This window comes from Notamacropus eugenii, chromosome 1 (genome assembly GCF_028372415.1).
Source record: "Notamacropus eugenii isolate mMacEug1 chromosome 1, mMacEug1.pri_v2, whole genome shotgun sequence".
Taxonomy (NCBI): domain Eukaryota; kingdom Metazoa; phylum Chordata; class Mammalia; order Diprotodontia; family Macropodidae; genus Notamacropus; species Notamacropus eugenii.
Window position 1 is genome coordinate 758,924,752 of NC_092872.1, and position 20,464 is coordinate 758,945,215.

General features: G+C 50.2%; 1 long non-coding RNA gene across 2 annotated transcripts; it reads right to left on the bottom strand.

Annotated features, from left to right (window-relative positions):
- Window positions 1-2,477: 2,477 nt before the first annotated feature.
- LOC140529499 (uncharacterized) lies at window positions 2,478-18,312 on the bottom strand. Of its 2 annotated transcripts, XR_011975580.1 has the most exons (5): window positions 18,179-18,312; window positions 17,179-17,258; window positions 15,871-15,967; window positions 6,323-6,464; window positions 2,478-3,002 (listed from the first exon to the last, which is right to left on the bottom strand). It is a non-coding gene; the product is annotated as an uncharacterized lncRNA (long non-coding RNA). The 2 variants fall into 2 exon arrangements; XR_011975585.1 differs by lacking the exon at window positions 6,323-6,464.
- Window positions 18,313-20,464: the final 2,152 nt, after the last annotated feature.

Genomic DNA, 20,464 nt, shown 5'->3' on the forward strand with positions numbered 1-20,464 from the left:
GGAATTTCTCTTGGAGGAGAAACCCAATGTCTATCTGTCCTTGCATTCCAGATCCTCTGGATCCCTGCCTACAGACCCAGGACAGAGCTCTAGGGCTGGAAAGGTCCCAAGAAGTCATTCATTCCCTCTTCTATATCCCTTTCAGTGAACCAGGTGGAGGACCAGGCCCAGAGAGGGCAAGGTAGTCACCTGGAGTCACACAGCAAGTTGATAAAAGAACTTTAGGATCTCAGAGCAGGCAGAGCTCCCCAGTCCCCCTGCCCCCATCCCTCCAATATAACACATTTCGCCCCCCACCTGCCCAGGCCACCCATCCTCCCCTCTGACCAACTCTGGCTCAAGGACCAAGCAGAACATGGTTCATCCCTCTTCTGCATCCTGGCCATCTGACTACTTAAAGGAGATATGAACCAAGCAGCATGAAGTGCCTACCATGTGCCAGGTTCTGTGCTGAGCCCTGGGTACAAACAAAGAGCAAACCCAAAAGCAGTGGCCGCCTCCAGGAACTCACAGGCTCACAGTGGCCAAAGACATCTGAACCAATAAAAGCTACTGAAGGTGAAATGGCAGGGAATCTCAGAGCAGAGTTCATGCAGAAGTAGGGGAGCCCAGGAGACAGAGAGGAGGAAGGCTAGCGTCTGGCCTTGGGGATGCTCGCTCAGCCAGAGAAAGGGCAGCTGGGAGACAGAGGCCAGGGTCGCTAGATGGGAGAGTGAGGAAGTGTGGGCAGGAAGGGGGTGAGGGAGGGAGGGATAGGGGAGGGAGGAAGGGAGAGAGAGGGACTGGGAGGAAGAAAGAAAAGGAGAGAGGGAGAGAGGGCTAGAGAGGGAAGGAGAGAGGGAGGGAGGAAGAAAGAAAGGGGGAGGGGGAGGGAGGGAGGGAGGGAGAGAGAGGAAGCTCCAGCAGACTTGGGATTCCTGAAGTTACCTAATCACTACTTGTAGCATGTTTCTGGGCCAGGATCGGCACCTCAGCTTTCTTTTTTTCTGTCTAGGTGTCTGCGGTTTATACGGATGGCAAAAGTGCCCGGACAGTGCTAAGTGCTTAATCAGTGCTTGTGACTGACTGTCAAAAGTGCCTTGATTTCTGACCTCCACGGACCTCCCCAGCCCTGGCTCTTAGATGTCCTCATGTGACCAGAGTTTTGACCTGGCCAATTTTTAAAATTTAATCTAATTTCAGTTCTACATTCTCTCTCCTTTATCCTCCTCTACCATCCAGGGAGAAGGCAAGAAAAACGAAGCCCATTGCCAATAGGTAGAGTCATGCAAAACAAATTCCTGTGTTTGCCATGTTAAAAGAAAGAAAGGAAGAGAGAAAAAAGAAAGAGAAGGGAAGGAAGAAGAAAAGAAAGAAGGAAGGAAGAGAAAGGAAGGAAAGAAGGAAGAGAAAAAGCAAGAAAGAAAAAGAAAGGAAAGAAAGAAAAAGAAAGAAAGGAAAGAAAGACAAAGCGTGCTCTGCTCTGTAGTCTCGGTTCCCCAGCTCCCCATCTGCAGGTAGCAGCGTGTTTGGTCTTGAGTGCGTCCTCTGGAATCACGAATCACGGTGGGTCATTGTGTGGATCTGAGTTCCTAAGTCTTTCAGACTCCATATTCCCTGTCATATAGTTGTTACTGTGTACGTTGCTGTCCTCGTCCGGCTCCCTTCCCTCTGGATCACTTCATACAAGTCCTTCTGGGCTTCTTTGAATCCATCCCCCTCACCCGTTCTTACACTGCAATAGAATCGATTCTAACCCTAAAGGCGCTTGGTTGCCCTAGTACTTTTGAACAGGTGGGGGAGGGGAGAGGAAGGGAAGTCCTTCATAAGTCTGTGCTAGCTCTCTAGAGGAGGTGGGGGAAAGAGAGACACAGAAAGAGGGGGAGAGAGAGAGAGACAGACAGACAGACAGAGACAGAGACAGAGAGGGAGGGAGAGAGAGGAGGGGGAGAGGGAGAGAGAGTGAGACAGGGAGAGAGAGAGAGGAAGAGGTGGTGGGGTGGAGGGAGGGAGAGGCAGACAAAGTCACTTTCTTTCGAAGGTGATTTGTGGTTGATCATTCTCCGACGCCATCAGGAGGGTGATGTCTTGACTTTCATGTGCTCAGCCTCCCTCTCTCCACAGTCATCAGAGGCCAGTGGCACTCGAAGGTCCAGATGACTGGTGATTTCTCTCCAGAGGAAGTTTTATTGTTGCAATACTAAATCTGTCAGTGAATAGATTAATACTAAAACATTTGAATTATACTATAATAGGATGCAAGCCTAAATGAGCTTACTATTTTAATCCGAAATATCCCAAGTAACTACAGAAATGAGTTATTAGCTTTGCCATTGCGTTACATGGGCATGTATACGATAAGGTCCTTAGAGGAGTTCATTCTTTCAGGATGAAATGAGGAATATACATGTATGTGCATATATGTATGTGTATGTACACATGTGTATGTATATTATGTATATGTATATATGTTCAAAAAGAGGCAGAAGATAAATGTGTGAGTTTTAAAATTTTAATTTGAGAAGACAAGATTAGACCGTCAGAAATCTAAGGACTGGGGTCCATCCACACTTGGCTTCCCCGTATTTCAAATGGAAAATACAGCTTGGAGTATGTGTCAGTAATAAGACTAAAACTGACCTCCCAGTTTAAACCATGCCTGGCCTCTGAAGTGTGGCGTTGAGCCGGCTCGAAGTTCAGGGTGGTCCAGTAGGGACTAGTCTCATTTCCCAGTGTCAGTGCAGGAGGACAGGAGCTGAGCTAACGATAATCCCATCTCCTCGTTGAAACCTGATATGAATGTGGCTGTACTCCAGTTTGTAAATGCAGCTCCTGGTTTTAACTGCTTGCTGCCTCTGTTTGCTAATAAAGGCCTTTTCTCTTATTAACTGAGTCTGCCTTAATGGACCAGGTGAGTCTTGAACCCGAATTTTCTTTTGAAAATCATTAGTGTTCAGTCTTCCTTTTCCAAAGAGGATCAAGGAGTGTTGCTTGAGGACAGCCAGGTGGCCAGTGTCACGGGTCTGTAGAGAGTATGGAAAGGGGCTTAAAAAGAAGCTTGGAAAAGGGGGAGAGGCTTTGAAGAGCAAGACCATTTTGGTTTTGCTGTTGGAGGCCACTGGAATTCATTGAGTGAGGTGTATGTGTGGGGGTGGGGATGAGGTGACAAGATGGGGCCTGTGTTTTAGGTATTGCAATGGAGGATGGACCAGAGTGGGGGGAGGCTGAAGCAGGCAGACCCACCGGCTGCTACGGCCATCGTCCAGGTGTGAGGTAATGAGGGTCTGCCTGCCTCGGATGTCTCCTCTCTTGAGTCCATCCTTCACTGAGCCACCAAAGGGATTTTCTTTTTTTCTCTTTTCCCATTTAATAGTATTTTCCCCCAATTACATGAAAAGATAGTTTTCAACGTTTACTTTTATAAGATTTTTTGAGTTCTAAATTTTTTCTCCCCCTCTTCACCCTCCCCAAGATGGCAAGCCATCTGATATAGGTTATACATGAACAATCATATTAGACATATTTTCACATTAATCATGTTGTGAAAGAAAAATCAGAAAAAAGGGAAAAGAACACAAGAAAGGAAAAACAACAAAAAAGAGAAAATAGAATGCTTTGATCTGCATTTCGACTCCACGGTTCCTTCCCCAAACAGACAGTATTTTCTACCATGAGTCTTTGGGAATTGCTTTGGATCATTGTATCCCTGAGAAGAGCTAAGTCTATCATAGCTGGTCATCACACAATATTGCTATTACTAAGCACAACGTTCTCCTGGTTCTGCTCATTTCACCCTGCATCAGTTCATGTAAGCCTTTCCCACTTTTTCTGAGATCTGCCTGCCCATCACTTCTTATAGCACAATAGTATTCCATTTCATTCCATTCATGTACCATGACTTGTTCCACCATTCCCCAATTGATGGGCAACCCCTTACCCGGGAGCTGCTTTTACAGACAGAAGTACAATTCTTGACCACCACAAAAAGAGCTGCTATAAATATTTTTGTACCTGTGGGTCCTTTAGCCTTTTTAAAAATCTTTTTGTGATACAGACCTAGTGATATTGCTAGATCAAGGGGTATGCACATTTTTGTAGCCCTTTGGGCATAGTTCCAAATAACTCTCCAGAATGGTTGGATCAGCTCACAGCTCCACCAACAATGAATTAGTGTTCCAACTCTCCCACATCTTCTCCAACATTTATCATTTTCGTGTTTTGTTATGTTAGCCAACTGAATAGGTGTGATGTGGCATCTCAGAATTGTCTTAATTTGCATTTCTCTAATCAGTAGTGATTTAGAGCATTTTTTCATATGACTATAGATAACTTTGATTTCTTTGTCTGAAAGCTGCCCATTCATATCCTTTGACCATTTATCAGTTGGGGAAGACTTGTATTCTTATAAATTTTACTCAGTTCTCTATATATTTTGGAAATGAGGCCTTTATCAGAAACATTGGTTGTAAAAATCGTTTTCCAGCTTTCTGCTTTCCTTCTAATCTTAGTATGGCTTTGTTTATGCAAAACCTTTTTAACTTAATATAGTCAAACTGCATTTCGTAATGTCCTCTGTCTCTTGTTTAGTCATTGGTCATAAATTCTTCTCTCCTCCATAGATCTGACAGGTAAACTATTCCCTGCTCTCCTGACTTGCTTATGGTATCACACTTTAAATCACGTACCCATTAGCTTGGTATATGGTGTGAGATTGTCCTATGCCTAGTTTCTGTCACACTATTTTCTAGCTTTCCCAGCAGTTTTTGTCAAATAGTGAGTTCTTATTCCAGAAGTTGGAGTCTTTGGGCTCATTAGACAGTAGATTATTATAGTCACTGAGTACTACATCTTGTGTAGCTAACCTATTCCACTGATCCACAGTACCAAACAGTTTTGATGAGTGCCACTTTATAAGACAGTTTTAGATCTGGGATGCCTAGGCCACCTTCCTTCCTATTTTTTTCCATTAATTCCCTTGATATTCTGGGTTTGTTTTTTTTTTCCCAAAGGGTTTTTTCTAATGTGAAGGTCTGAAACCTTATCACCCCCTGCTTTTGCATCCTTATACACTGACCTGCCTACACCAATGATCTGGTCTTGAGGACCTACCTATACTCAGAGGTGCAGCTGGCCAGGATGGGACTGATGCCTCAATCTTATGGTATTTGGTGCTTTTAAAACAATGCCCCCCCCCCCCCCCCCCCCCCCCCAGTAAAACAAGCATTTCTTAAGACTGAATGTATGCTGGATGCAGGGGGAGAGGCAGTTCTTGCACTCCTGGGACTCTTATTTTGGCAGGGGCCCCCAGACTCAAACACTGGGAAGGAGGTGGAATCCAGTCCTTAGAGAGGCCTGAGGTTTCCAGCTGGGGCTCCCCCAAGGCTGGCCTGACCTGAGTGGTTCTCTTCTTGGGTCCTGACCCCCAGCCATAGGGGTTCCGCCTGGGGCCCTAGCTGGGAATTCTCTCCTTGGCCCTTTAGCTCTCACCCCTGGGGGGGGCCACTGGGCCTTTTCCTCCCCCCCTCCTGAGCGATTTACCTGCCTCCTTTCTCCTATGTTCTCAGATTCACCATATATATGTGGAGGCTGAGAGGGACTTGGGAATGCTTTGAACATTTGGCTGTGAAAAGGCCTTATTCTGAAAGGTTTCCAGCGTGACCCTGTCAGAATAAGTCGTATTTCTATGAATTGAGCACTCACAGGAAATGCCCACTCTCTGGTTATGGCCAAATATGGAAAGCCTGGGTAGTGATATCTGGGTGCCCTCGGCAGGGGGGAGGCTCCTGGCCAGCCATTCACTCACCCATCCCTCCTACCCCACTCCAGGCTGGCCCTCTCTGCTCTGGAGAGATTTATGGTCTCAGGCCATGGAGACTCTGGAGCCTATCCCCCACACACCTCAGTGCCAGCAGGTAGGGAAGCTGCAGGAGTGCCCTGGGCTTGGAGGGGCCCATGAGCTCGCTGTGGAGTTTACTGTAAAGACAGCTCTGGGAACGCGAGGAAAGGCTGGAGCTGCCAGGACCCTGACTGGCGGGGTGGAGAGGCCATGGCCTTCTTCCCCCGACCAGTCCTCTGCTCTTTCACCAGGGCCCACCTTCCCTTCCCGTTCGGCTCCTGCTGGCGGCCTCCCTCCACCTTTGATTCTTCTGGAGGAGGGACAGAGTTAGCAGAGGGGTTCTGGGTCCTGCTTTGGGGCTGTGGACTGAACACCCTGCAGGGAAGGTCATGCCATATCCTAATGTGACAGTGCTGAATAGTTCTTGCTGTGGCATGTGGACTAGGGACCTGGACTCTGCCATGCTTTTTAGGAGGGATTCTCAGGCTCATTGATATGGTGAGGTACCAGATGAGGGGGGCTGCCAAGGTCCATTCTCCCAGCATCCTCTCCTAGCGTTATCTCTGGCACCGAAGCCCTGAGTGTGACTTTGGACAGTGGCCAGTTTTTGCAGGGCTGCTTCTGAGGTCCCACTTGAGTTGGATGGATACTGGGGAAACAAGGGGAGAAAGAAAGACAGAGATGGGAGGAGGGGGAGAGAGAGAGAGACAGAGACAGAGAGACAGAGACAGAGAGACAGAGACAGAGAGATTGGGAGGAGGGCCAATATAGGTCTGAGTCCTCCAGATAAAATCTCTTGGATTATCCTTGTGCATGAGATGGAAAGATACTGGGTCAAGAACTAATCTGGTCTGAGAGCTGTCAGTAGCTCATGGCTGGAGGTCAGCTTGGTAAGTCTCCAGAGGAGGGCCTCAGGGATTTGTGCTTGGTCCAAAGCTAATTAACATTTTTATGGAGGGCTTGGGTAAAGGCATGGATAGCACGTTCATCAGTTTTTTAGATGACCAAAAAGTTGGGTAAAGCTAAAACGCTCTTTTGTGGTCAAATACTGCGAGCAGTCATCATTCTGGATGCCCTCTTGTCTCTGGGTTTCCAGGACACAAGCTCCCCTGACTCTCCTTCTCCCTCTTAGACTGCCCCTCCTGTGTCTCCTTTGCTAGGTCCTCCTGATCACGCCCTCTAACCATGGACCCTTGTTCTCTTCTTCCTCTAGACTAGTTTATTTGGGGATCTCATCAGGTCCCAGGGATCTAATTCCCATCTCTGTGCTGGTGATCCTCAGGTCTACCCATCCTGCCTCCAATTTTTGGCTGACCTCCAATCTCACATCTCCAACTGGATGGTCAACAGATATCTGAAACTCAACATGTCCAGCTATGCCACCTCTATCCCCCACTCAGTAAACTCTAGAGGCTCCTTGTCACCTCCAGGATCAAATATAATACCCTGTTTTGGTATTCAACACCTTTCATAACCTCTGCTGCCCCATGACCCTTCCAGCCTTCTTATACCTTACTCTGACATTTACTTTAGATCTAGAGACCCAGCCTCCTGGCTCTTCCGTCAAGAAGACATTCTATCTTTTGACTCTGGGGATTTACTCTGGCTGCCCCACCACTTGGGAAAGAAGCCCAGATACTCTGTGAGGAAGATGGACTGTGGGAAGAAGATCATGGGGTCAGAATGTGATGTGAAATTGTCATTCTGTTGTGCCCAGCTGCATAGCAGCTATGAAGAATTTCCCCACAGGGAGGATAGATTCACATACATCACCCTTCCCTCCCTAATCTTGGGGTCAGTGTCTAGGAGGGGTGCTGTCCAGTCAGAGGGAAGGTTGGCAGTAAATTGAGGCTGACACCCAGAAGTCCCCAGGATTCCATTATGGATGGCTAGGAGGCTGATGACTCAATCCCAGGATAACAGCTGGATTAAAGGAGCAGAAAGGGGCCATCTATAGTAACCTTTGGGCTCAATGGTGCCCTAGGATTCACCGACAGGATGGGAACTAGGTCCCTGCAGATTAGGGTGTGTGGGGAGGACAGTATGTTAGCACTGTGAGAGCCCAATTACTAGTAACACATGAGCCCAGAACCCCAGAGCTAGGGTGGAGGTCAATGAAGCTGCTCAGAGCCCATAGCATCCCTGAAGAGTGGCCCCCACTCTCAGCTGGGACACCACCAGGGACTGGGAGCTCATACCCTTCCCAAAGCAGCCCAAGACCAGACTTGTTTGGGACTATTCCCAGCTCCAGGCTTCAATTGCCTTTCCACAGCTGGACCCACATAGAACAAGACAATCCTTGTCCCCCAGGGTGGCCTTTCAGGTGCTTGGCCATGGTTCTCAGGCCGGAGTCTTGGGAGAGGATCCCCTCATTGAATTTGGGAAATTTAGAAAGAAGTGAAAGGAGAAAAGCTGAAGGGACTCTGGCCTGGGAATCAGAAGTCCCAGTTTAGCTCTAGAGGAGCATCCAGGGATCATAGGTACCCAGGGCCAGCAGTGGGTCCCCCCAGCCAGCCTGGGATTCCTCAGAGCCCAGGATGGGGTCCTGTGAGGCCCTGAATGGCCTGCCTATTTTGGGAGCTCCCCAGGAATGAAGGACATGAGACTGCCTTGAGGAAGGTCAGCCCCAGTGTGGAAGGCCCCATTACTGCCTGGGCTGGCTTGGTTCACAGCCTCATTCTCTGGGCACCTGCCCTGAGTGGGAGGTGAACCCTCCCTGGGCAGCAGCCAGCTTTGGCTTTGTCCTGTTCCTTTGTACCACCTGGCTGTGAAAGGGGAGCTTGCTGACCAGGATTAGAGGCCCTGGCCCTCACAAAGTGTGGGATCTGGGACAGCTACTACCCTATGAGCCTCAGTTTCCCCCTCTGATGGAAGCCCAGCACTGGGCTGGATGCCTTGTTTCCCAGCTCAGTCTGAGACCCAGGAGCCTAGGGAGAACACGCAGGTGAGTGGCAGATTATAGCCCATCTTTACAGGCTGATTTTCCAGAGTGTCTGCCCCTGTAGACACGCCTGAGTTAGTGCGACCTGCCTATAGTCCACAGGACAAAGGGCTCAGCCCCTGGGGATCTGTGGTTGGAGGCTGGGCTGTAAGGTGAGGCCTCAGCCAGAGGATCAGTGCCGATGGAATGTGGGCTCCCGGCCAAGAGGCGAGGTTAACCCAGCCAGCTCCGCAAGGTTGTGGAGGGGTCAGCCTGAGCCAGGCATCTGATTTCTGGCTGAGTGCAGACAGATGTCTGGGGCTCACACCCGGCTGCCTTCTGACTCAGCCTCTTGCAGACAATATCAGGGTTGTCGGAGCCCAGGCCTGGACCTTGGCCTAGGACCCAAAGGTGAAGATTCATTGGGATCTAAGGCCCTTGGGACTGAGGGGTGGTATTTCCCCCCTTGAGGCCTGCTGCCCAGGGACATCCAGGGTGGGATTCAGGATTCAGGGAGGCCGCATGCCTTACCACCTCACCTGAAGGAATTGGGCAGACCCACACTGCTACTGAGATGCCCTCGAACCTTGTCCTAGCTCCCAGGGGCCCATGGCATCACCTGGAAAATGGGGGGCAGTGAAGTGGGGGTTTGTACCGGATGATCTCTATGGACCTTCTGACCCTAAATCTGTGATCTAGCCAGGGAGAGGAGCCCCTCAGAAAATGACTCAGGACCAGTCCCAGGAGAGAAGTCAGCCAGACAGCTGGCAGTGGTTGGGCCCTCCCGAGAAGGAGGGCAGAAGCCAACCCTCTATAGGATCTCTTTCTTCCCTCCCACTCACATTCTCTCCATCCCTCCCACTGTCCTTCCTTCTCTTTCTTCAATGCATTCCTCTATCATTCTATCCCTCTCTTCCTCCTACCTCTCCATCCCTTCTCTCAATCCTTCTTTCTCCCCATCCTCCCTCCATCCCTCTCCCTCTCTCAAGCTCCATTGCTGCCAGGTATCTGTGGGTACAGGCCTGTGGATACAGGCCTGGCTCTGAGTCTCTCCCTTAGCATCCAAGTCTCCAAAAAGATAATCAGACAGGATGGAGAGGATGAGGGGAAATTATGTGAAGCAAGGCCAGGAGAGATGAGAGCGGGCTTTCAATGCCTTGTGGAGGAGTTCAGTTTTTAGCCCAAAGGTGATAGGGAGCCATGGAAGCTTCTAGAGCACAGGAGGAACTGCAGTTTATGTTCAAACTCCTCATCTTTTCAGACCTGCTGCTGTCTGGCTATACTCCCAGCCCCCTCCCCACCCCATTTTGTGCTGGTGAAGCATTTTGGGATTATTTTTTGGACTCTGTTTCACCCTCAAAGGTCACAGGCTTAGAGCTGGACATAAAGTCTGAGGTCACCCAGCAGAGGTGAGATTTGAACCCAGAACCTCTGACTCCAGGATTGCCTGATCTTTCTTGACCTCCTTTGCTGTCTCCTGGCTTCTCCTGAGGCCTGCTGCTGGCCAGCTGTCAGATAAACTCTTTATACCCTTTATTCAGTGTCTTCCACTGTAATCTGTAATTTAATTCAGGCCATGCTCATTGAGGACCAGGCCAGGGATCTCCAGCAGCAGTCTTCTCCTATGCTCTATACCCTCCATGAGCCATAGCCATGGGGCAGCTCCCTACTATCCTACTGCCTACCTCTAGATACTGATCTGGGGGCTTTACCCTCTGAGGCTCCCTGACTGCCTGGAAAGCCCTCCTCCTCCAGACGCCCAGCCAGATGGTCTTTGAGTAGATCAGTATCACGTACCTTTAGAGTGGGGAGAAATCTGAGACACTGTCTAATCTGATCCCTTCCTTTCACGTATGGGTAAAATGAGGCCCAGACAGAGCTGGTCAGTGCCAGAACTGGGGTGTTGTCCTGAGTCTCTTGACTCCAGAAACAAGGATACATGGAAAGCAGGCTGGGCTACATCTAAACCCCAGTTCTGGCTCTTACTCATTTGCTTCTCTGGGCCTCAGTTTCCTCCTCTTGTAAAATGGGACAATAACACATGTAGTCCTTCCCTGCAGGATTATTGTGAGGTTTGAATGGAGTGAAGGTTCCTTCTAGTCTGAGTGCCTGGAGCTGTGGCCCCAAAGACAGAAGGGAGACAAATGAGGTCATGGCCATCCAACCAGATGGGTACAGATGCCTGCTGCCTGACCAGCTGTGTAACCTTGGACAAGTAGTTTCCTGTCAAAGCCTCTAATATCAATGCCTGACAAGAGCTGAGTCAGACGATGAGGAGAGTCCAGAAAAACTGGCAGGGTGGGAGAAGGTTCAGACCCCTACCCAGGGCCCTGACCACCACAGCTGGCCTTTGCCTCAGCCTCCAAGGCCTTGACTTCCTTGGCTCTTCCCAGTTTCTGGGGCCTCCCCACCCCTGCTCTTGCCTCACTTTCCCCCTTCTGAAACCTCTAGCCTTTGATTTTCCATTTCAGTCTCTGCTCTTGTCCTCTCCCCAGAATCCTGTTTCCTCCTGTCTTTTCACTGCCCCCAGCCCTTCCCCAGCCCCAATAATGCAACCCCAGTCCTACCTCCAGCCCCAAAGATGCAACTCCATCCCCTATAATGCACCCCCACCCCTGCCCCTCAGCCCTGATGAAGCACCTCCTCTAACCCTCTCCTAAGCACCTCTCCTTTTCTGTTCTGGGTTGCTGGACAGAGGCCCCCAACCCACCCGCAACTCTCTGTTGCCCATAGATGTGGGAGGCAGAGCTTGGGATTTAGAATAAGAGGGTGCGATTGAAGTCCTGACTTGGCTCCAGGTCCCTTTGTCTTTCTAGACTTGGTTTTTCTGCTGTAAAATGAGAAGGGTGGACTCTGGACCCTGCAGCTTGCCAAAGGTCCATGACCAATGTCCACTGGCCAACCCCCTACTCCAGGCCTCCTTCTGTCCTCAGGCTACCTGGGACACCCACCACTTCTTCCCTCTCCACAAACAGCCTCACTTAGGAGGCTTGGAGGCTTAGCCTCACTTAGCTTTAGAAAGAAAGTGGAGGCCATCTCCCAGAGCTGGCTCATCCTTCACTTCTCTGTCCAGCCCAGGAGGGGAGGTGTTCCTGCTCTGGCTCCTTGTTCTTATCTCAGTCCTTCTCATTTCCTCCAGAAGCTCACCCCTTCATTCATCCCCTCTCTCCTGAATTTGCCATTTCTCCTTATCCACCATCTCTTTTCCTGCTGCCTTCAAACCTCCTCTATCCTGAAGGAAAAAACCCTACCTAGCTGACCCTACCACTCCTCCAACTAGCCTCTGGTTTCTCCCCTTTTTTCATAGCCAAACTCCAAGCCAAAGCTGTCTCCACTTACTGCTTCCCCTTTTAGCCCTCCCAGCCCATCTCTCTCACCCTTTGCCCTCTGGACTGGCCCTCTCATCACCAAGCTCGGCACTCCATGAAATGAAGAGTCAACGAAACCTGATGGCCTTTTCTCAGGCCAATCTTCCCCCTCGTTGGCTTCATTTGGCTCAACGGGTCCTCTCCTCTAGCCATCCTCTCGAGTTAAGTGGCTCTGTCCTCCCCTGGCATCCCTCCTCCCTCTCTGACGGCTCCTTCCCAGTCTCCTTTGCTAAACCTTCAGCCATTTACCCAACTGAGTGAGGGGATCCTCCAAGGCTCCTTCCAGGCTCCCCCCTCCCCTCTCCTTCTCCTTTAATAAATGCCAGTTGACTTAAATGTCTTGGTGTCTCAAGCTCAATATGCCTAAAACAGAATTCTTCACCTTTGCCCCAAATTACCCCTTCTTCTGACCTCCTTTAATTCCATCAGGAGCTACACCATTCTCCTAGTCACCAGCTTCTCAGGGGACAGTGGGTGTCATCCTGGACCCCCCCAAAGCACTGCAATGCCACATCTCATTGTTCCTGCCTGCAGGGACTGCTGTCCCTTCCTCTCCCCTCACTGAGCGGCTCCCATCGGCCTGCAGTGCCTCTGACTGACTCTGGGAGCTCAGACTTTGCCAGCCCAGGCTCCAAAGCTGCCATTGGCTCCCTGGTTCTTCCTGCATAGTTAGCTGTGTCCCAGCAGTCCCCATGCATCAGATGGTGCCCCTCCTAGGCCTGTGCCTCACCAGTCCCCTCGAGTCTTTGTGTCAGTCCTTCACACTATCCCCATCTTCAAGGATGGGCCTTCCCTCGTACTTACTTCCTGTCTGTTCTGTATACAGCTCATTGGGTGTGTGTTTGTTTGCATGTGATGTCCCCCTTTACACTAAGGTCCTTGAGGACAGGGATTATCTTTTCTGTCTTTTGCATCCCCAGCATGCTTAGCACCTGGAACCCCTTAGGGATTTAATCGGTGTTGATTGATTGATCGTGGGGCAGGGAGAGCTGGGGGGCTGCTTTACCAACAGTGCTGGCTGGCTCTGGAAGGGCTCTTACATTGGCAAGTGGGTAGAGAGAAGGGTGGGCAAGGACAAGAGGAGTTAGGGCAGACTCTTGGGGGTGATGGTAGAGGGGGGGCAGAGGATGGGAGCAGAAGAGTTGGGCAGTCTGGTTGGAGCAGACTCCTGGCCGGGGAGGGGAAGATAGAGACAAGCAGGGCAATGGATGGGAGCTATGAAGGACAAAGGAGTTGGAGCAGACTGGGGGCACGGGATGGTAGAAAGAATGAAGAGGCCCTCGAAGGTTCCCTGCTGGGATCTGGACCAGCTCAGGTGCTGCCTCCTCCAGGAAGCCCTCCATCCTTAGAGCCAATGCTTCTCCCCTGGGGTATTACTGTGTGTGTGTGTGTGTGTTTATCTCTGTGTGTGTTCCAGCTTTGATGGTCACTTAGTAGGCTGTCTCCAGTGGAGTGAGTAACCCAAGAATCTGGGTGTGACCCTATGCTCTTTAATTTTCAGCTTGGATAAAGACATAGGTAGTATCACTAAATTTTCAGATGATACCCCAGAGGGAGGCAAAGCTGGTGGCCTGAGTGACAGACCCATGTCAAAGAAAAATGTGACAGGTTCTGTGCTTTTCTGAAACTAAACTGTCTTACCATGATGAAATCTATCAGGGATAAATGTAAATTCTTAAAACTTGGCTCAAAAAATCAGTATAACCAGTCCAAGACTGAGGAGGTAGGAGTAAGATAGGATTATACAGTGGGCTGGAAACAAGCTGGGGGGTCTGAGTGGTCTGCAAGCTCCCTGCTGGTCAACAACATAAAATGACATCTCGTAAATACACAAGAAGAGCTTCCAGGAACAAAACAGTGACCGTCCCTCTGCTCTCTGCCCTGGCCAGCCCCCATCTGGCCCTAGGGTTTAAGAAGGACACTGGTAAATAAGCTGGGGAGTGTCCAGAGGAGGATGAGCAGGATGGGGAAGGGTCTGGAGGTCCGACCCGAGGAGGACCAGCTTGGTAGGATGGAGGATGTCCATCCTACAGAAGAGGGGTGGGCAGGAGAAGGAACAACCGGGGTCAGTGCAGGGGAGGTACAAAGGCTCGAGGTCAGGAAAAAACAAGAAATGATCCCTGCTCTCAAGAAGCTTATGGTCTAGTAGCTTCCATTCTACTAAACGCAGCAACAATAACTAGCACTTACGGAGCGAGTTTTTAGGTTTGTTTAGCCATTTACAAATACATGATCTCATCTGCTCCTTACAACAACCCTGGGGAGTAGGTGACATTATTATCCCCCTTTTACAGATGAAGAAACTGAGGCAAATAGTGGTTAAGTCAGTTTCCTAGAGTCACACACCTCTAAATGTCTGAGGCAGAATTTGAACTCAGGTCTTCCAGACTCCAGGCCCAGGATTCTACTCTCTGCACCACCTTGTTGCCTCTGCGGGTCTCCTAGGATCCAGGCCTGGCCAGAGGAGCCCCCCCCCCCCCCCAGCTGGCTGGCTGCCTCAGGGCAGCCCCTGTTCAGTCTTTGTTTCCCTCCGAATGCAGCTGGCTTCACCCTCATTGCTGGTTCAATGGAACTGGACTGAATCCAAATCCCTCTTCTGTCACTTCTTAGCTGTGTGATATTGGGTACCTCTGTGTGCCTCAGTTTCCTCACTGGTAAAATGAGGGTGATAATAGCCCCTGCCCCCCAGTGAGCAACCTTAGACCTGTTACATAAGTCTGTGGCTACTGCTGCTGTCCCGACACCCTTTGTCCAGCCGGTCTTTGCAGGAGCATCTGGGGGATCTGAGGACCATGGCACCACCCTCCCTATGGGGAAGAGGGCTGTGTCCTGGGTGACTGTGTCCTCAGCACCAGCTGGTGTCATGGGGAGGGGCCAAGTTGGCACAAATACCATGCTATTCATTCCCACAAGCCTCCTTTCTTGGCCAAGCAGTGGTATGTGCTGCTCCCTCCTGCCACTGGGCATCACTCACCAGCTGAGAGTGTAGAGGCTGGGGGAGGTGCTGACTTTTGTACTTTTTTATCCGATGCAGTGGATAGAGCTGCTGGGCCTGGACTCATTTGGACATGAGTTCTAATCCAGCCTCAGAAGCTTCCTATCTGTGTGACACCATGGCGAGTCACTTAACCCTGTGTGCCTCAGTTTCCTTATCTGTAAAAAACAAGGTGGAGGAGGAAATGGCAAACTACTCCAGTGTCTTTGCCAAGATAACCCCAAATGGAGTCAAGAAGAGTTGGACTGAAGGATGACTGAACAACGTTTAGGTGTTGTGAAAGTCGAAAGTAGAAAGTGGGCACCCTGAGGGCCATTATTTGCCTTGTTCCTCCAGCACAGTATCCAGGGAGGGGAGGGAGGGAACAAGTGTCCGTTATGTGCCTACTGTGCGTCAGGCACTGGGCTAAGCCTGGCACATTGTGGGTGCTTAAAGGATGTTTACTGAATTAGATGGAATTTCCTGGCCCCCAAGTCAGACTGATGGCTCCTCCCTCCTGTTCTACCTTGATCCCTGTTCTGTCACTTGCCTCTAAGATTCACTATCAGGTACTGAAGGGGAGGCTAAAAATAAGCTAGGATTCTAAGAGGTCTTTGTTTGGGACCTTAAGCCAAACTTTTCCCTACAGGGAAAGGATCAGGGAAGGTTTAGAGGATCCATTAACACCTACTTGAGGAGAGTGAGGACTTCTCCCACCTGAGGAATGCCCCAGGCCTTGACACTGCAGGACAGAGTCACTCCCTATAATATTCAACAAAGTCATTTCACTTACCTTGGCAGTGTACTTCCCAGGGATGTACACACTGACGATGAGGTTGACGTACGCATTGCCAGAGCTAGCTTAGTGTCTGGGAGGCACCGAAGGAAAGCTAGGGAGAGAAGAGGTATTAGACTGACTACCAAACTGAAAGTCCACAGAGCTGTTGTGCTGACCTCAGGCCTGTGAAACATGGACAGTCTACGGGCGCCATGCCAGGAAATGAAATCACTTCCATTTGAACTGTCTTAGGAAGATTCTGAGGATCACCTGGCAGGATAAGGTACCAGACACTGAAATACCTACTTGAGCTGAACTGCCAAGTATTCAAACTCTGCTTCACAGAGTGCAGCTCCAATGGGTGGTCATGTTGTTAGAATGCAAAATGTACACTTGCCAAAAAGACTGTTTTATGGAGAACTCTCATGGGGCAGGTGATCACATGGTGGTCAGAAGAAGCGATACAAGGACACTCTCAAGACCTCTCTTGGAATTGATTGTGCCATATGGGAGACACTGGCACAGGACCGCTCAGCATGGTGTGCCCACATCACAAAGGTGCTGTGCTCTGTGAGCAAAGCAGAATTGAAACAGCACAAAGGAAATGCAGGATGAGCAGATTTGGAGAATCCACCCCAAATGTTCACACAGACTATTTGTGCCCCATGTGTGGTAGAGCATTCCGAGCTCGTACTGGTCTAATCAGCCATTGTCGGACACACTGAAACTTGAGTCTAGCACAGTGATGCCATTTTGGCCCTGTTCAGGAGTGTAGGACAACAACCTTGATTTTCTTAGCTTAGGCTTCACACACCCTCATAGTCTGAGCCACACCTTGGCACTTGATCTATAAAAGTGGGGAGGCAGATTTTCCAGAGACTTGGGTATCTGCTGTAATAAAACCTGCCTTTCTACCTGTTCTCCCTTCAAGTATCTCCCTGTGGTAGCTCCAGAGAGGGCAACCGTGGTCATGCAAGAGCATCTGGACCTTAAAAATGGCAATCAGGGCCAAGTGGTAGGAGTTCCTGCCCAGCCCGATCTTCCATCCAGACATGTGACCCCAGAAATGGAGAAGCAGCTTAGGAAGGAGTTATGGACTGAAAGAACAAAGCATGCACTTTGTCTTTTGCTGCTTGGATAAATTCATATAATGATAAGATTATGGGTCTAGAACTGTGAGGACCTCAGTGTCCAGCCCTCTCACTGCGGCCTAACCTGGTCCCAAGTGGGTGTTCCTTGGGATGGAAATCTCAGCTCCTAGGATGGATAGTACTCTGAGGCTAGAGGGCTGGCTCAGGCCCTGGGGTGCAAAGTGGGACTTACTAGAAAGCAGCAAAGGATCTTGGCTGTAGCAGGCTCCAATGGGTCCTTTTCTGTGTTCTCCCTTCTTTCTGAGGCATGACCTGAATCCAACATACATGGTTACCCCAAGTGCTTATGTGGGAGCAGGGACCTTTAGCTCCCACTCTGGAGTGAAGTAAGCAAGGCCCTCTAGTTCTCAAGGAAATGCGTTTAGGGGCAAAGTGAACCAGAGATGGCGGTTTGTTTTTAAAGAGAAACCCTCAAGAGACAGAACTGGTGTTTCAAAGAGACACTCCTAAGACAGAGGCCCAGACTATGGGCTTAAACAAACGATACTGTGTGTCCCGGTTAGCTTTCTCTGTGCCTTAACCCCTTACCTTCTACACTGTGAGCATCGTGAGGAAACTGCTGGGTTTTCTCTAAGCTTTGCATCTGCTCCAGGGGCTAGTCTAAGACTGCACACACTAGGTACTCAAGAAGTGTTTGGTGCATAAGAGCAGCATGGTGTTCTCTTATTCTCATTCAGTGACAAAACTGAACTGAACTGAGTCGCCCAGGCCTTGGTGCTGCCCTCCCAATAGCGCCTCCCATCTTCTCATGCTCTGACTTCTCCCGGATTTGTGTCACTCCTTCCTGGAGGGTCTGAGTCTGGACCAGGGGAGGGACTCAGGAAGTGTTTGGGGAGTCTTCCCTTCTGCAGGAAACCTTCTCTTCCCCCTCTCCTTCCCCTCCCCTCTTCTTCTCTTGCCCCTCTCCTTCCTCCCTCTTTCCCTCCCCTTCACCCCATCCTCCTCTTGCCTCTTTCCCTCCTCCCCGCTCTCACTCTCCTTCCCTTTCTACCTCGTCTCCCCTCCAGTGCCTCCTCTTTTCACATAGTATTCTCTGTGTATCTAGAGACCAACATGGTGTCTCCCTCATGAGACTAAGGGCTCCTTGAGGGCAGGGTCTTGCTTTTTGCCGGTCTCTGTATCTCTGGCACTTACAGCGAAGTTCTTGGCCCACAGGTGTGCTGAATGCATACCTGACTCATGGACTGACCATCAAGGATGCCTGGGACTGCACTGATGGAGGAGTAGACAAGAGGGAGAGAGGCTGAATGGATGACCTCGAGGCCCTGGAACATCTGAGTGGGGAATCTGGCCTCAGACACAGTCCACTGAGGAAACTCTGTCTAAAGTTTCTCACTGACCTCAGCCTATTTCTTCCTCTGTAAATGGAGATCATAGTTGTGACTTCATAGGGTTATTGTGAGGGAGGGTAGTCCAAGGAGATGTCTGAGGTCAGGAGGACGCCTGTTCGGCCTAGAGGCTGATGGGCTACCTGAGTCTTTCCTTACCTGTCGTCCAGGTCTTCGGTGGCCAAACCGGATAAATGTATTGAGAGAAGAGACTTTCCAGAGTCAAACAAGGGTTAGGCTTTATTCAGGGTCTTGGTTACATGTGCAGGGTGAATTCTTCCTCAGGAGAGAGGACCTCCTCCTCCCAAGGAGGCAAGGATCGTACAGCAAGAGGATGGGAGCGGGAGAGGGGAGGGACCCTCTGCCCTCTAAGGGCCCTTCAGCGTGAAGAGCGCCTTCAGGCTTTCCTGACCCTACTTAAGCTCTCCCGCTGCATAGTTTGCACGTGAATACCAGGTGTGCTCTCAGCCTTTAGCTAGTCAACAACAGGTGTGCTCAGACCCCGGGCCAGTCTCAAGGGTGGGATGCTCTCCCCAGCACGTATCCCACGGAGAAGAGGCAGAGATGCACGAGATAGCCCGTGTCTCACTCCTCAATTGCCAGCTATTCCCTGGGGGGCCTCATGAGAATTCTGAGGTTTAGAAGTCCTCACCTTTACCTGCCCAAGACTGTCCACATGAAACTGAGCTTACACCCCCAACAGACGCCCACTCTGCATGATTTGCTGTGGCCAAGAGAGCTCAGGGGCCAAAGGAAGGTTAATGAGCCACCCCAGCAGACAAACCATCCAGCCTTGGGTGGACATGGGGAGCCCCTTCCCCTCCCACCAGGGCTCAAGGTTTTAACTACAATAGCCTTTGAGAGCCCAGGGACATCGGAACAAAGGGCTATGACCCTAAGAATTTTGGTAAAGCTGAGCTGTGCTTGGCCTTGTAAATGTGCAACAAACAAGGCTGGTGGTCTTCCTTTTTAGAGAAGCCATTTGAGCCAAGAGAGGACCTTAGAGCTTCTGGTGTGTTTGAGTGTGTGTTTGTGAGTGTGTGTGCACGTATGAGTGTGTGAATGTGAGTGTATGTGTGTGAATGTGAGTGTATGTATGTGAATGTGAGTGTGTGTTTGTGAGTGTGTGTATGTAGGTCAGTGAATGAGTGAGTGTGTGCATACATGTATGTGTATATATGAGTTTGTGAATGTGAGTGTGTGTTTGTGAGTGTGTGTATATGAGTGTGTGTATGTAGGTCAGTGAATGAGTGTGTGTGTGTATACATGTATGTGTATATATGTGTGTGAATGTGAGTGTATGTGTGTGACTGTGAGTGTGTTTATATGTAGGGGGATATATGTGCGTGAATGTGAGTATACGTGTGTGACTATGAGTATGTGTCTGTGAGTATGTGTATATGAGTGTGTGTGTGTGTGTGTGTGTGTGTGTGTGTGTGGTGTGAGTGAGGGAGATGATGGGGCCCAGTCTGCCCAGAGGGTTCTAGACAATGGCAGGGTGTCACTGTTTATCCCAGCAGCTCCCCTTTTGGGTGGCCACCCCCTCCATCCCCTGCCTCTGTGTAGGACAGAGCACAATCTGCTGGCTCAGCAAGACCTGCCCCCATTGGTCGACCTCCATGACCGTTTCTGTGGGGGCTTGTTGGGCCCCTGCCAGAGGCCAGACAGAAAAGTAGGGGAGGGCACAGACCTGTTTTGTTTTCCTTCTCATCAAACTCCTGTGCCCAGGGCCCTGTGATGTTAATTTCATCCTGAAGCAGCCTGGAGGGTGGGTGTTATGGCAAGAGTGGGGAACCACAGTTCCATGGACTGGCACGTGGGGCAGGACTGTGTCCAGACAAGCGAAAGGAGTTGGGTAACTGAGTTAATTATTGTAAAATGCCAACCCTCTGCCCTATGCCATCCAAATCTCCTGAAGGAGATGAGATCCCAGGTGCCTGGAGACTGGCTAGCCTTGGTGAGGGAAAAAGCTCCATCTTCATCAGAGACTGGAGCAGAGGAGGGGCCAGTGGGAGATGATGCCAAGGCCACAAGAGATGAGAAGGGGAGAAGATGGGGCTCATGGCTTTGCTTTTTTCAGTATAGTACAAGGTGAGTGGGGAGAATGGAGGGTGCAGTGGGTGCTTTGAG